This window comes from Panthera leo, chromosome A2 (assembly GCF_018350215.1).
Source record: "Panthera leo isolate Ple1 chromosome A2, P.leo_Ple1_pat1.1, whole genome shotgun sequence".
NCBI lineage: Eukaryota > Metazoa > Chordata > Mammalia > Carnivora > Felidae > Panthera > Panthera leo.
Genome location: NC_056680.1, coordinates 42,210,082 through 42,224,276, shown reverse-complemented (window position 1 = coordinate 42,224,276; position 14,195 = coordinate 42,210,082). Strand labels below are relative to the sequence as shown.

Genomic DNA, 14,195 nt, shown 5'->3' with positions numbered 1-14,195 from the left:
GTTTTTAATGGCTGCTGTCCAAAATTACAGTGGAGAAAAATGGTTTATTAGTAATAATAATAGCTGGCACTTTTATCTTCAAAGCACTTTACAAATATTAGCTCATTAATCCTCCAACACTGGGAGGCAGTGGTAAATGTTTCTGTCCTCAGTTTACAGCTGGTGAAACAGGAAAATAGAGGAAGTAAGCAAGTTTTCCAAAAGAGGTTTTAGGTATAGAGGTCAATTTCCAATTCAAACGACTCATACCATTTTTGTAATAGTGTCATGATATTACTAATACAAGTACAACATGCATAGAAGCTGTTTATTCATTTTCTTTGCTGTGCAGCCTGGCATTGGGACTGGCAACCCTGATGGCCAACTGGGCTGCTATTTCCACAATGGCTCTGCGGTTCTTGGAGGAGACACTGTGAACAGTCTCTGCACAGGAAGATTTGCTGCACATCAGCAGCACTTCAAGCTCCTTGACATGGTGGACTAGGAACTTGCAGAAGCCACTGGGAAGCATGTGCTTTGTTCTCCTGTTGCTCCCTTAACCAATGTTGGGTATTAAGATCTAGCCCTCAAACCTTCTGCACACCCTGTTATCAACATCTCTGGGGTTCCATCAGTTGCGCTTGATTCTGACCTATTGGTCTGACTGGTGCTGGATGAACTACTTGGTCCTCTTTTCATTTATGTAATTAAGTAAAATATTTTATTTTTAATTAAGCTCTATCCCCAACATGGGGCTCGAATACACAACCCCAAGATCAAGAGTCGCAAGCTCTACCAAGTGAGCCAGCCAGGCGTCCCTCTTGGTCCTCTTTTTAATGATCTTGGGCTTCACCAGAGGTCTGAGGGCAGCCATGGTGCCGAGCAGGAGATGGCTGCTAGCTCCCCAGGCAGCGCAGAGGAAGAGAGGACTCCTATCAATTTTTATACATAATTGGATGGCATTCACTGTGATGACTGCCAGCCCCTTTTTCAGGGGTTAGTGGTTAAGGTCAAATCCAGTTTATTTGAACCTGACTCACAAAAGCACACGAGTTGAATCCGAATTGCTCATTGGTGGTCCTTTAGTATTATTTCAAGCAAGTCAACTATCTTAAAAAATGCAGCCCAAGTCAATTACATGCAGATGCTTCTATGCATGGAAAGGTGGTCTGTTGATACCCTTTGAAATCTAGCACCACTGAGAATTAATTGCTAGACGTTACAAAGCAAAACTGAATCAAGGTCAAATTTAAACACCTTTATTTGGGCTTTCTATTTTTATCCATTCACTCAGATCTCCTTTATAGAAAAATAGTATCCATCTCAAATTAGCCAATAATAAAAAATAATCCAAATAGCCTATTATTCATTCTGGTGCAGTGTATAGATGTTAAAATTGTTATTATTTTTCTTTGTTTGCTTACAATTGTGGGCCATGTTACAATTTATTGCCATTGTATAATGCCTTAGATGTTTTAATCCAATGAATTCTCCACTGTGTCATCAGATACATTTTACAGAACAAGTTTAGTAAGTCTCTGGATTTGTAACACAAAAATGAATATATTTCTTGAGAAGCCAAGTACTGTACTCTAGAGAAGCAGACATGGGTCCAACAAAAGCCCTACAACAAATCCATTTCCCATGTCCAAGGAAATGAGAACAACTGTCTAGGCAAAGCAAAAAGGAAACATTTTTGCCTCTATTACACAAAAAGAAATGGGAATTCCTTAGTATCTGAAAATACAAACACTGTTTATATTTTGCACATTAAAAGAAAATAATAACATCTGTTTCTAAATACCCCAAACCAAGAAATCAAATACCTCTCAAAATCCCAAATATATTGACCATGCCTAGGATAGGGTTAATTTTTTTTTTTTTTTTAAATTCTAAAGCCTTAATTGACAGCTGTGAATAAAGATAGTGCCATCATGAAGATTGGTGTCATTTTAAGAAGAGTCAGGCTGCTTTACGACATGTGCCATAGTCAACTATTCCTATCTTAATCTGGTGTGGCAGATACTTACACCTTTGTCGAAATGCCAACCGTGTAATGTAATTGGTTACATGTAACAGCCAGATGTGAGGGAAGTCCATGCATATCAGTATGACAGAGCATCAGAAACATTTCTGCCAAGACAGAAGAATGGTAATGAGGGCAAGCAAAAGCTATGGGGAGGGTAAAGGTTGAATTTTACATATACTGGTGCCCAGGGACAGGAAGAGTCAGGCACCAAATGCTTTTACGACAAGACTTTGGAGAGAATACAAACATCCTCCTCTCCCAGTGTATCGCTCACATGGAAGCCCCTCACAATTAATCTGTTGCATTAAGGCTTTTGGACAGTCTTTTTAAATGCTGCCATTCCTGGGATTAAGCATGCATTTTCATGTCATACCTTAAGAAGAATCCTTTAGATCTCCTTTTCCACATGTTTAACTGAGATAATGAAGACACAGTACAGGTAAACTTGGATAAACAACAGGGACACATGCTAGGTCTTGATGAAGACTATAGTTATAGAGAATATAATATTCTCCATAGACTATAGAGAATCCTGCTAACCAAGGGGGCACTAACACCGCACACTTGGGAAATGAAGTCCTAGAGAGAAAAGAAAGGGTAGGCAAAGGACTGAATGGTTGTGGCTTCCCCCAAAATACCTATGTTGAGATCCAAATCCCAGAGTGGTACTATTTGGAGGTATGGCCTTTGGTAGGTAATTAGGTAGTGAGGTGGAGCCCTCAGGAATGGGATTCGCTCCCTGATGAGAGACACTCCAGAGAGCTCCTTTGTCCTCCTTCAGCCATTCTTGTGAAGACACAATGAAAAGTCAACCAGGAGGAAGGCCCTCACAAGAGGAAGCAGACTATGCTGGCACCCTGACCTCAGACTTCCAGTTTCCAGAAATATAGGAAATAAATTTCTCTTGTTTATAAGCCTTTCTACCTAGAGTACACCCTGAATTAACACAGGGTGCTGATGGTGTATGAAAGAATCAAAGGGGGTGCAAGGTAGCAGTTAGGGACTTGGGGCTGGGAATCAGACACTTCTGAGTTTCAGTCCGGATGAGTTCTGGCTCTGCCAGTTCTAAGCCACATGGGGTGACTGTGGACAAAACCCCCACAATGTCTGTGCCATCCAGCTCAAAATGGGCATTATAATAATAGTACTTCACGGAGCGTCTGGGTGCCTCAGTTGGTTAAGCATCCAACTTCGGCTCAGGTCATGATCTCACAGTTCATGGGTTCAAGCCTGCATCCGGCTCTGTGCTGACAGCTCAGAGCACGGAACCTGCTTCAGATTCTGTGTCTCCCTCTGTTGCTGCCCCTCCCCCACTCATGCTCTATCTCCCCCAGTTCCTCAAAATAAATAAACGTTAAAAAATTTTTTAACTGAAAAAAAAAATAAAAACAAATAATAGTACTTCACATAAATGACTTACGCAGAGCATGCAAAATATATCATAAACATTTAATAGGTGGTAGCTATTTAAGCATCAGCCTGGCACACAGCCTTAGTCTGTCTGTAGGATAAAGCAATTATTTAATAAAAGCTTTTTAAAATGACTGGTCAATATCTCATAGGACCTATAATCAATTAACCAATCAGTCAATATATCATTGAATTAAAGAAGCTATGGAAAATCAAATCTCCTTATGTTTGGCCATGGCTACATTCAACCTTGGAATATAACTGGTTAAGGTTTCATTATTTCCCCTAAACTCATTACATCCTTCGGTTTATATATTAACTTTTTAAAAAAACTCATTTATACCGTATTTTTCTTGTGTCTCAAATAAAATCTAAAAGTACTAGTGTGGGTATTGAGCTGGGGTACAAATCAGGATATCTGAGCCTTAATTCTGGTTTCACCACTGCCTAACCAGCTATTAGACCGTATTTGTTTGTTTACAGTTGTTTTTGTTTGTTTTTAAAACAGGCTAACGATTTATTCCTTTTTGTTCAGCACATCACTGTAAAAATCAAATCAGATATGGTAAAAAGAAAATCTCTAAAATACTGAAAGCACCGAAATAATGTAAGACATTAATAACTTTTCTTTTTAATAGAAATCTTCCAAAGTAATCTTCTGAACAGATGGAAATATAGTGTTGAGTATGTTAGAAAAGGTCAGTATTCACTTCTCCTTGCAATTTTGCATGTATGAGATGTGTTGTGTCCTTTGAACACATCAGTACACAAAACATCCCATAATAAGCTGATATTCTGTCCCTTTACGTTCTTTAGCAAAGGTCTTCAATGTGATGACAAACTGAACTCACAATCAATTCTAACTACATGGAATGACCAAAACAAACAAACAAACAAACAAACAAACAAAAAAAGCCACATTTTCCTTCCTTCCTTACCTACTATTACACTGTGGATTTCACCCCTTAGCCCCAGGAAACACAAATGCTTCCTATCAATAGGCTACCAATGCCCCCCACCCCCCGATCTATTTCCTCACCCTCTTCACTCTACTGCCACTATGCCAAAGAAGAGGGGTACCGCTCCAGAGATTCAAATGTCCAGGTTACAGTGACTTTAAGTTGCTGGACTGTTATCTGAGGGTGTGTCTCCTTCGCAGGCATAATATCTGCAATCACTAGTCTTACATTTACCACTTACAGCAAAAGCTTTTGTGAAGGAAGAACTTCTGCTAAAAATGCAAACCTGTTACCATAAGGCTATAATAAGCCTTTTGCATTAGTGTCTGTGCTGTATCAGCTCTCATCTTGGAAAGGGGAGATTATATGCAGGGGAACGGACAAAATTGTTTGGAAGTCTGGAGGCTGCAGCTGAAACCTACCTCTGAATGGGAGCATGTCCACCTAGGGAAATGAAAGAAGGGCAAAGAAAGCAACGACCAAGGAAAGTGGGAGAAGATGGTACTGAATGCACATTTAATGGTTCTCCATTTTGTTCCACTTTTGGCAATTCAAACCTTCTCCTTCCTCATTACCCCTTGTTCCATACATTTTAAGGCTTCAAGGTGTGCTGAATGTTCTTCATTAACCTTCCAGATTCCAATCCATTCTCAACCCTCCTCCATCCTCCTCTGTGCAGAGGAAACTAGTCTCTGCAGACCAATCAGGCTCCCCTGCCGTCTGACTTCTGGTTGGTTCGGCTACTCTGAGAAAAGAGAAGATCTGCATCTCCCACTTGACCGTGGCTGGTTCTCTCCGAAAAGCCACAGGTCCTGTCTGGTGGCCTTTCCCTAGGCTACTGCTCTCACCTCCTTAGTAACTTCCCTCATCTACTGTCTCTCTCACTGGATGAGGGGCAGCTCTTCAGCAGCCCTTTTTGAGTTCTCTCAAGCCTGTCTAAAAAGATGTGTGCTTCTTGAAACTCCCTTCAATTAACCCCTTTGAGTATGATTTATACATAAGAAAAAAATAAAAGTAAGAACAAGAAGAGACCAAGTTTTACCCGGAGAAGACACAAAACTCTGGGTCCTTTAAGACTGCCAACAGCACTCTCTGGACACTCAGGTTCAAGACTGTGAGAACATCAAGGTTTTTAAGATAAATCAGAAATACAAATTTTTACGTAAAATCCCTGGTTTTTACATATTGGCTGAAATATTTCTTAAACACTCCTAACAAAACACATGTGTAGGCTACGTTCAGGGTTTGGATCCTAAATAGAGTCTTCTTTAGAAAAAAAAAATGTGCTTTTCATTGCAGTGTGTAATTACAACAAGGTAGAAATTCACATCTCTAGCATCCCTTTATTACACATTTAGTCCTAAAAATATAATTCTCTCTCCCTTATTTGAAAACTTGAGGTAAAACACAGAAGCATCCAGACTCGAAAGTAACAGGAATCTGGCTATCTGGGTCTGTTCGAAATGTATGAATCTAATCAAATCATCTAATTTCAGTAGGGCTCACTCCATTCATCTGCAAAATCAGGATAATGACTTCTTTCCTACCATCTTCACAGAGACATTTGGCTGAGAAATGAAATAATACACAGTAAATGAAAAGTGCATTTGAGCTCTTCAGAGAATAAAGTGCTGTTTAAACCAAAGGGATTAGTAAGAAAAACCTCAGAGGTTTGCCAAAGCTTTTTTTTTCTTTTTCTTTTCCAACCACATTTCACAACACCAAGCCCAACATGCCTCAGGCCAACATGATGTTAAAGAATGTCTACCCCAATCTATGTTGGTGGTACTCAACCCCAAGGTACATTACCATCACCAAAAGCTTTCAAAAATCCACAAGTCTTAGTCATCATCCCCAGGGATGCTGATGGGATTCATCTGGGCTGGTAGTTTTACAAAGATCTCCAGGTGATTCTCATTTCAGTCAAGCCTGAGAACCAGAACTCTTAGAATCTTTCAAGTATGTGGAACAACCACTATTAGTCTATGTGTGCATAATTGATGTAAGTATCAACAGTTTTCCATTTGATTGTGCCATGATGATGGTTCACACTGATTCATATACATAGGTATACACACACATCTCTGTATCTTTATCCATTCATAAACTGAATATGGAATAGATGGATAATAATAATTATAATTAAAAGCCAGAATTCATTGAGTGCTTAATAAGTTCTACTAAACTGTCTATATAGATTGCCCCACATAATGTTCATAATAACACACACAAGCTGGGCATGTATATTAACCTCCATCTCATAGAAGAAATCAGTGTTAGATTAAAATGACTTAGCCAAGGCCACATACCAAGGAGTTAGCAGACTGTGATTTTGAACCCAGGCAGCCTGATTACTATAGCCAGTGCATTTAACCACCACACCAGTTTGCTTCCTTCCCACTGTGCCACACAATATAAGGTTTATGAGATGCATAAAATGGAACGTATTCCCTCAAGAAAGTTAAGATCTGAGAAGGGAATTTTGATGCACACTAAAATTCACAGGCTGAATAGCAAAGTGTTCTATCCCAAACCCTGGAGTTGGGGAGAGTTAGATTAGAAGATGGGCAGATGATGGATTTGCTGAGCTCCTACTTTGCAACTATGGTGAAAATGAGATGCAACAGAAGGGAGAATGATTATGATCACCAGGAAAAGAAACTCTGGTCAAAGAACAGAGCACAGGTCTATAACTGTCAAACTCAGTACATTTATTATTATCATCATCTGCTAGTATCACTCAGATTGGATATTTATACCTTCTTCAATTTACCTATATTGCCAGTTCAAGCAACAAACCACAATTTCGGAAGAATTCATCTCAGTTCAAATTCTATCTCTGATTCTTCTTGAAAAATTGTGTATAAATACATAAATACATAAACACACACACACACACACTCCTAATAATCTGACTTCCGAAGAGATAAACAAGTTGTAATCTTTTGGTAGGAACAAACTATTATGAAAATTAAAATAACATTTTTTACACAAGATTTTACAAACTGAAAACAATATGCATTCTCTTTGTATTTTCATTATCTAAACACAATAGGAAGGTAAGCAGGATCATTTTTTATCCACAATACATAAAATCTCAATTAGTTATGGTCTATTTGTGCACTGACTAAAAACATTCGTTAACAAAACAGAATTTTCTAGTTTACTGGATAAATATACCAGAGGAAATTGCAGAATAATGTTAGGTTGCCAAGCAACCACAGCTCTACTCCCTCTTGTTTGTGATCAATCCAACTCATTCATCAAGCTTCCTATCCCAGTGCTAGAGAATTCCAACCAATTTGTTTCTTGGGGAAATTAAAGTGACTTTCGGTAACACAATAACACTTTTATTCTCAGAAGATAAACTTAGATGTTCTTTCGATCAAAGGGATGTGTTAATTCATTATTCTCTACATGGTGCTAATGAGAAAGCTATAATTAACTAACTACACTATTGCGACACACATAAAATAAACTGCAGTAATTAGTAATGTTTAAGGTGTTAACCAGCCTCCAAAATTAGAAAATACAGAATCTTTCCTCCAATAAAGATGTAGAGAAAGGAGAAAGCACCATATCTAATTAAATTGGGAATTGTTTCCATTCTCCCTTCCACCCCAAAGAGGGGGAGAGGCATAGTCGCCAAAATGTGAGAGATTTCACTTCAATAGCAGAGAAAATGGCTCAATGCCAATCCTACTTGTAGGTAGACATAAAATGCTGGCGAATAATGTAATCTTTTCTTTGAAAGAATGCTTAGCACAATATTTTTCCAGGAATGAATAGAAAGAATATTATGCTTTCACTCATTAGCTGTGTTAACTTAGCATATTGTATGTAAATCACCATAATAATTGCATTCTCTTCAGACTAAATTAGTTAGTTACAATGAAGCTGTAATCAAAATGTTCATAATTGAAAATATAGTATTCTAGGTCTCGGTTTGAAAAAGTAACAAGCAACACTGATTGAATCAGATAATACAGCACATCATTGAAAACACCCTTAGTATGGAGACAACTCCCTCCTCTAGCTTATACCTTTGCATGTCAATTAGCTTCCCAAATTCAGGACTCAGTACCTCCACATGTGTCATGATTTTCCATGTTACCCTTTGTCTTTGGCCAAACTTAAGCTATCCATATGCATCACTGCTTAGATTTTTAGGGGAAAATACAAAACAGTGAAAAGCCAAATTTTGGTTTCTACAATGTATTAGGCTCCATGGCACTGCTGGCTGTCATAAATCAAAGGGCAAAATAATTTCCAACAAATGAAACATTTAATGCCAAGGCTCCAGGGAAACAATATGTAAATGATCACATGAATTTCAGGCAAGCTGTCACACTAATTCCTCAAGGTACCTTTTAAAGATGACATATTCACGGTGAAGAAGAGGGTGTTGTCATGCAAAAGTCAAACTTAAAGCAATACTCTACTATCTGAACTGATACTCACAAGGCTTCCTGACACTCATTCCTTCAAATCTGATGACATTCGGCCCCCTCTATTACTTAATTTTCTTTTATGAGATTAAAAAAAAAAAAAACTAGTAGAATTGTAAATCAATCTTGATCACTACTCTTACTTAATTCTCCCTAAAAATAGCAATCAGCCTAATTATTTCAACAAAGCAATTTTAGGTCAAAGAACCTATCTTCAAAATATTCAAAACTACAGTTTATCCAGCAAATATTTTCCAAGGTGAGGTCTATTTTATAAAATCATAAGGAACTTGGGGATGGGGACATCTGTCCGGTTTTACTTCCTTCAGATCCACCAAGACATGCCTACATTTTAACAAGTGATATTTTTAAAATGTATTTAAAGCTAATTCAGTAAATGGGATTAATTAACTTAAAGGTAATAAACATATTATGCACAATATCAAATCCTGTCAGTCTCACAATTAGCTTCATGGAATGTTTTGCTCATCACTAGGTTAGTTAGACCACCTAATAAAGCCATGAGGTAGCAATAAACACCTGCAGCTTTTTTTTTTTTTAAGGAACACATCTGTAAGTATAGATGCAACAGAGCAGAAACTGAAAAAAAACATGTATTAATCATGATAGTCCTACTCTTCTACAGTGATGTGGGTAAACACTTGCCCAGAAAGAGATTTTTAATGAACTGCCATAGCCAGTACTCACACTTGCCAAGAAATAACTATTTGTCTCTATTTATTCACTGACAATATTCAGGTGCTTGTGAGGAATGATTACACACTGTGCTCTGCCATTACTAGAAGTAAATCCACTGCAGCACTTGAGGCCATAAAAAGGGAAGCTGGGTTAGACACTAGACTCTAGAACCAAGTTAAATTATGAAAGCCAGAGGCTGGTCCACCACAAGAGACTGGAATTAAGACAAACCCAACTAGAACATCAGCCTATGAAAGATGAAATGGAATCTTACACACAAGCTCTAGAATAAACTCTTTCTTTTCCTTGTCACTAAAAGTTTCCCCAAATAGCTTTCTAAGTTTTTCTTTCCAACAACGTCTGACAAGCCATCTTGACCAGCAGTTGGTCACTTTGTATATTCCAATCTGCTGCACTCCAGAGCTATGCAGGTAGTTTCACGGGGCAGAAATACTGATTATCCATCGGTATCCTCCAAAATTAGAAAACAGTACTTTGTCTTAAATAAAGATGCGGAGAAATAAGAATGCACCCTATCTAAATAAATTGAAGATTAATTAATAATAACAGTAACCCCATCATAACTAAACTAAGGTGCTTATTAAGCATTAAACACTAGGCTAAACTATCTTCTTGGATTATCTCATTCCAGTCCTGCAAAAACCCAAAAAGTAAGGTATTGATATTATCGTTACTATTTAAAAGGGGAAACCGAGGCCCGGAGGAGTTAAATGGCTCGTCCAAAATCACACATCACAGACGTTGGAGCTGGAATTGGAACCCACCTAGGCGCCGCCAGAGACTCTGCCTTGCGTGAGCCCAGGTGGATCACCAGTTGCCCACCTCCGCGCGCACGCGCACATGCCAACCCACACCCCCCCCTCACCACGGGCGTTCCAGAGAGCGCGCCGTCACGCACGCGCGTGCCCAGGCGGCCACTTGCCGGCCCTTGCGGGGGGGGGGGGTGCCCTCAAAAGGTTCTCCAGGGCGGGGCGGAACCCCAGCGCCCCTCGCTTAGCCCCGCTGTGCTACTAGACACCTGCCCTCCGCCGCTCGCCTTCCACCCCATCCCCTTGCCCGCCTCCTCGCTGACAGCCGGACCCCCACCCCGCGTTCGCCCCAGGGCGCGGCTCGGGGCGTGGGTACCTGGGCCCGCGCGGCAGCGGCTTCTTTGGCCCTCAGGTTTTCGCTGGAATTCCAAAGTGCGGCTCCCACAGCGAGCAAGAGGAATGGGAATGAAGGGGCCGGCGTCCCCCAGCCTCTCAGCTTCCCGGCTCCAATTCCTGCTCTCCAAATTAATCACTTTCTCCCTCCCCACGCATACTCTCAAAAGAAAAAAAAAAAAAAAAGAAAGAAAGAAAGAAAAAGAAAAAAATGAGAGAGAGAGAGAGGCACAAAGAGGAAGAAGGGACCACCCGTGACTGGCATCTCTAGCTCCACCGGCTCAGCTACCAGGGAGCCATGGCAACCACGCCCCCGGCCTGGCTTCTAGCCCCCACGGTGGTCTGGGGAGGTGGAAGTCCTGAACCTCCCGGCTTTCTTGCCCCCCTTAACCCTGCTGTCCACAGAGCTCCCTTTCCAAGCTGGCGGCGTATACAGAACCCCAACCAGTATCTGGGATTCTCCCCTGAGAATGAGAACAAGCTAGGGGCGGAATGGGGTGCGGAAGAGAACAAATGCTCTACGACCCTAGAGATGGTCCGGGTCAGGGGAGAGTGAGACCAGGATTGATCCCAAACCCAGCTAGACCTCCGAACCCCTACTGGAAAGAGAAGGCTGCAATCTCTGGGAGGGTCTGGAATCCTCTCCAGGGGGTAGGGAGTACTGAGGGGAGGAGGGTTGGAAGAAAGACCGAGGGTCAACCTACCCGTAACCAGGAGGAGAAAGTGGGAGCCGGAGGATTCGCGGACCTGGTTCACTCTATCCGAATAACCCAGAGCTGTGTTTGAATACAGCCTCAGCCACCAGGGGGCGGGGCTGGGAAAGGGGGTGTCTCTTCCCGGGTTAGGGCTGAGGGACCTCGGGCCACCCCACTTTTAGGCAAGGATGAAGCCCAGATTGCGCACCATTTCCTACCCACAGTGAGTTGACCCCTCCCAGCCGCAAACCCTTAATCCGCCTTCCATCAAGCCCAGAGAGTTGACTACCCGGCGAACTGGGAGAACCCGCAGGGCTAGCAAAACAGATGCAAATTAACCCCCACCTAGGCACACCTGAGCGTTCGGCCTTAGCTCGGTTCCGTACCTTCCCTCGGGGAAACTTCTCCCCCCCAAGCTGCCTTGCTGCGGGAGAGAGACGTGCAGGGTCCAACAGCTCCTAGCGAATCCAAGGGAGTTTCTTGCCGGCTGCTCGCTGCTGATCCACACGCGAGTCTGCCCGCGGAGATCCTGCCGGGCCCCGCCCGCTGCTGGCAGTGGCCGCGAGAACGCAGGACCTGTTCTGGCTTGCGCTGGGATCCACGCCCTCCGGGCAGAGGCTGGCTAGCGCCTCTCCTCTCTCCCTCGGCTCTGCTTCGCCACCCCTCACCCACGCTGCCTATTTTCCCTCCCTTAGCACACTCCCTTGGGACAGGGAGAGCTACAGGCTTAAGACTTTGTATTCCATGCTGAAAAGCAAGGGACGAAGCCAAAACTTCGCTCGTCGTTTTCAACATTTATGGTCAAAAGAGGTAGGATCGCTGTCCCTTTTATCTGCAAAAAAGAATTAAAAAAAAAAAAAAGAAAAAAAGCCCTCCCCCTCCCGATGGTTTCACTCAGTACATATTCTAGACACGGGTCGCCGGTCTGGTTTTCCCTCATCGCTGCATGTTGGAAGGGTGTGGTGCCATGTACCTATTAAAAATATTCTTTTTGCTTTCCTGCCCCATTTATAGGTGTGATGGGGCTTGCTATTTAATTTGCAAAAGATGCTACTACAGTAAGCTGCCAAATTATTACATACATAAATTTGGGCACCTTTCACTGTTAACCACTTTTAAAATTTTTGTCTTAATACCTATGGTCTGTATTTTTACCACATTATTCCGTAAAGTTTTTTTCGTACCTATTCTGTATTAATTCACTACTATAGGGTAGAAGAAAGCCCGGTGTGCTCATTTCCAATGTAAAAGGCCATTTCTGATCCCTTATCAATTCCACCAAAGCATGTAAATTTTACTGTAGGATTCCAAAATTGATTTGGAAAAGTTACAGGCTTTTGCAGAGTAAGTTATTTATACATCTTTTTTGTTGGTTTTTTTTTTTTTTTTCACGCAATACCACTTAAAAAATTCTGTTGAATTTAAGTTCTCTTTGATGGTAAGAGAATCATTGACTTCTAATTTTTACTCCACTAAGGCAGTAAGATTGACTTTACAGTCGGGTTTTGTTCTCCTCTTGTGCTTGAACAATGAGGACATTTAGAGCTGTGAGCTCCCCTCAGAGTTGGATACCACTATAATAGCAGCAAGAGGGAAGGCAATTCAGAATTCTGCTTCAGAAGCAACTGAATAAAATATTTTGAAAATGAATTAATGGACTTTTAAACTTTAATAATTGCTAACCTTGGAGCCCTGATTCTGTCAGTTCATGTGTGGGCCCAATTCTTACTGACTGCATTGCAAATTGCAAATGCAAGTGAGGGCAGGATTTGTCCTGAGCTTAAATTGTACTGCTAGAGTAGTAATTTCTTTGCCCGGGGCATCATTATTCACATGGCATGTTTTGTAAAGTAGAACAAAGATAGAATATTGAATAAAATTCCTACAGGGAAAATATAGGGAAACACTTCCAAAGTCAAGGAGACACAAAAGCTGAGTTGATCTCAGAAGGTGAGCACCGTCTGGGTAAACATTTTCTGAACAAAAGATTCAGAACTCATTCCTGGCCAGACCAACAGAATACTCTTCAACATAGAGCTCTCCTTTTCTCTATGATTTGTTTGCTTGACATTAAGATCATTATTAAAAGATATATAGGGAAAGAAGGAATGAGATCCTAGTATTGATCAGTTAGTGTTCAAGGTGCTAGGGTACAGTGGAAAACTCAACAAGGCTACCTGCTTCTTTTTAAGTCAAATATCCAAAAATGTGTTAAGGATTCCAACGCATAATACTTGAAACAAAAAGATGAAGTGTCTATTCTTAAATATGAGTTTTCTTCAAAAGGAAACAACGGACTTCTGAGTCTCTGACACTGCATATAAATGAGGAAATAATAGCCCAATAGTAAGTCCAAAGCTTACAAGGGACAGCCATGAAGTCTGTATATACACAACACTTTTTACCCCAGTCAAGTAAATCTGAAGCGAGGGAAATAGGGAAAAATACACAGGGAAAAAAGGAGGCAGGAAAGAGGAAGGGAAGAAGGAATGGAGGAAGGAAGACAAATGGTTAACCAACAAAGGAAAACAATATTTAAAACAGAGAATTTCAGGCAACTAAGTAAGCCTTTTTAAAGAAATGAAAAAGAGAAGCAGATGATTTAAATTTCCACGTCCAAGAAACACCTCATAGATGTTATCTCCAAGGATAACATAGGATAATGTATAAATGTACACACACACACACACACACACACACACAGACACACACACACATTTCCAAAGGCAGGTAACAAATGTAGGCTTTCTGACTCAAGGAACTTAAACAGCTCACAGCATCAGATTCCTGAAAGGCTGGAGCCCAAGACCAGA

General features: G+C 41.0%; 1 pseudogene; it reads right to left on the bottom strand.

Moving 5' to 3' along the window:
* Window positions 1-307: 307 nt before the first annotated feature.
* On the bottom strand, window positions 308-853 carry LOC122213408 (annotated as a pseudogene).
* Between the last annotated feature and the right edge of the window lie 13,342 nt (window positions 854-14,195).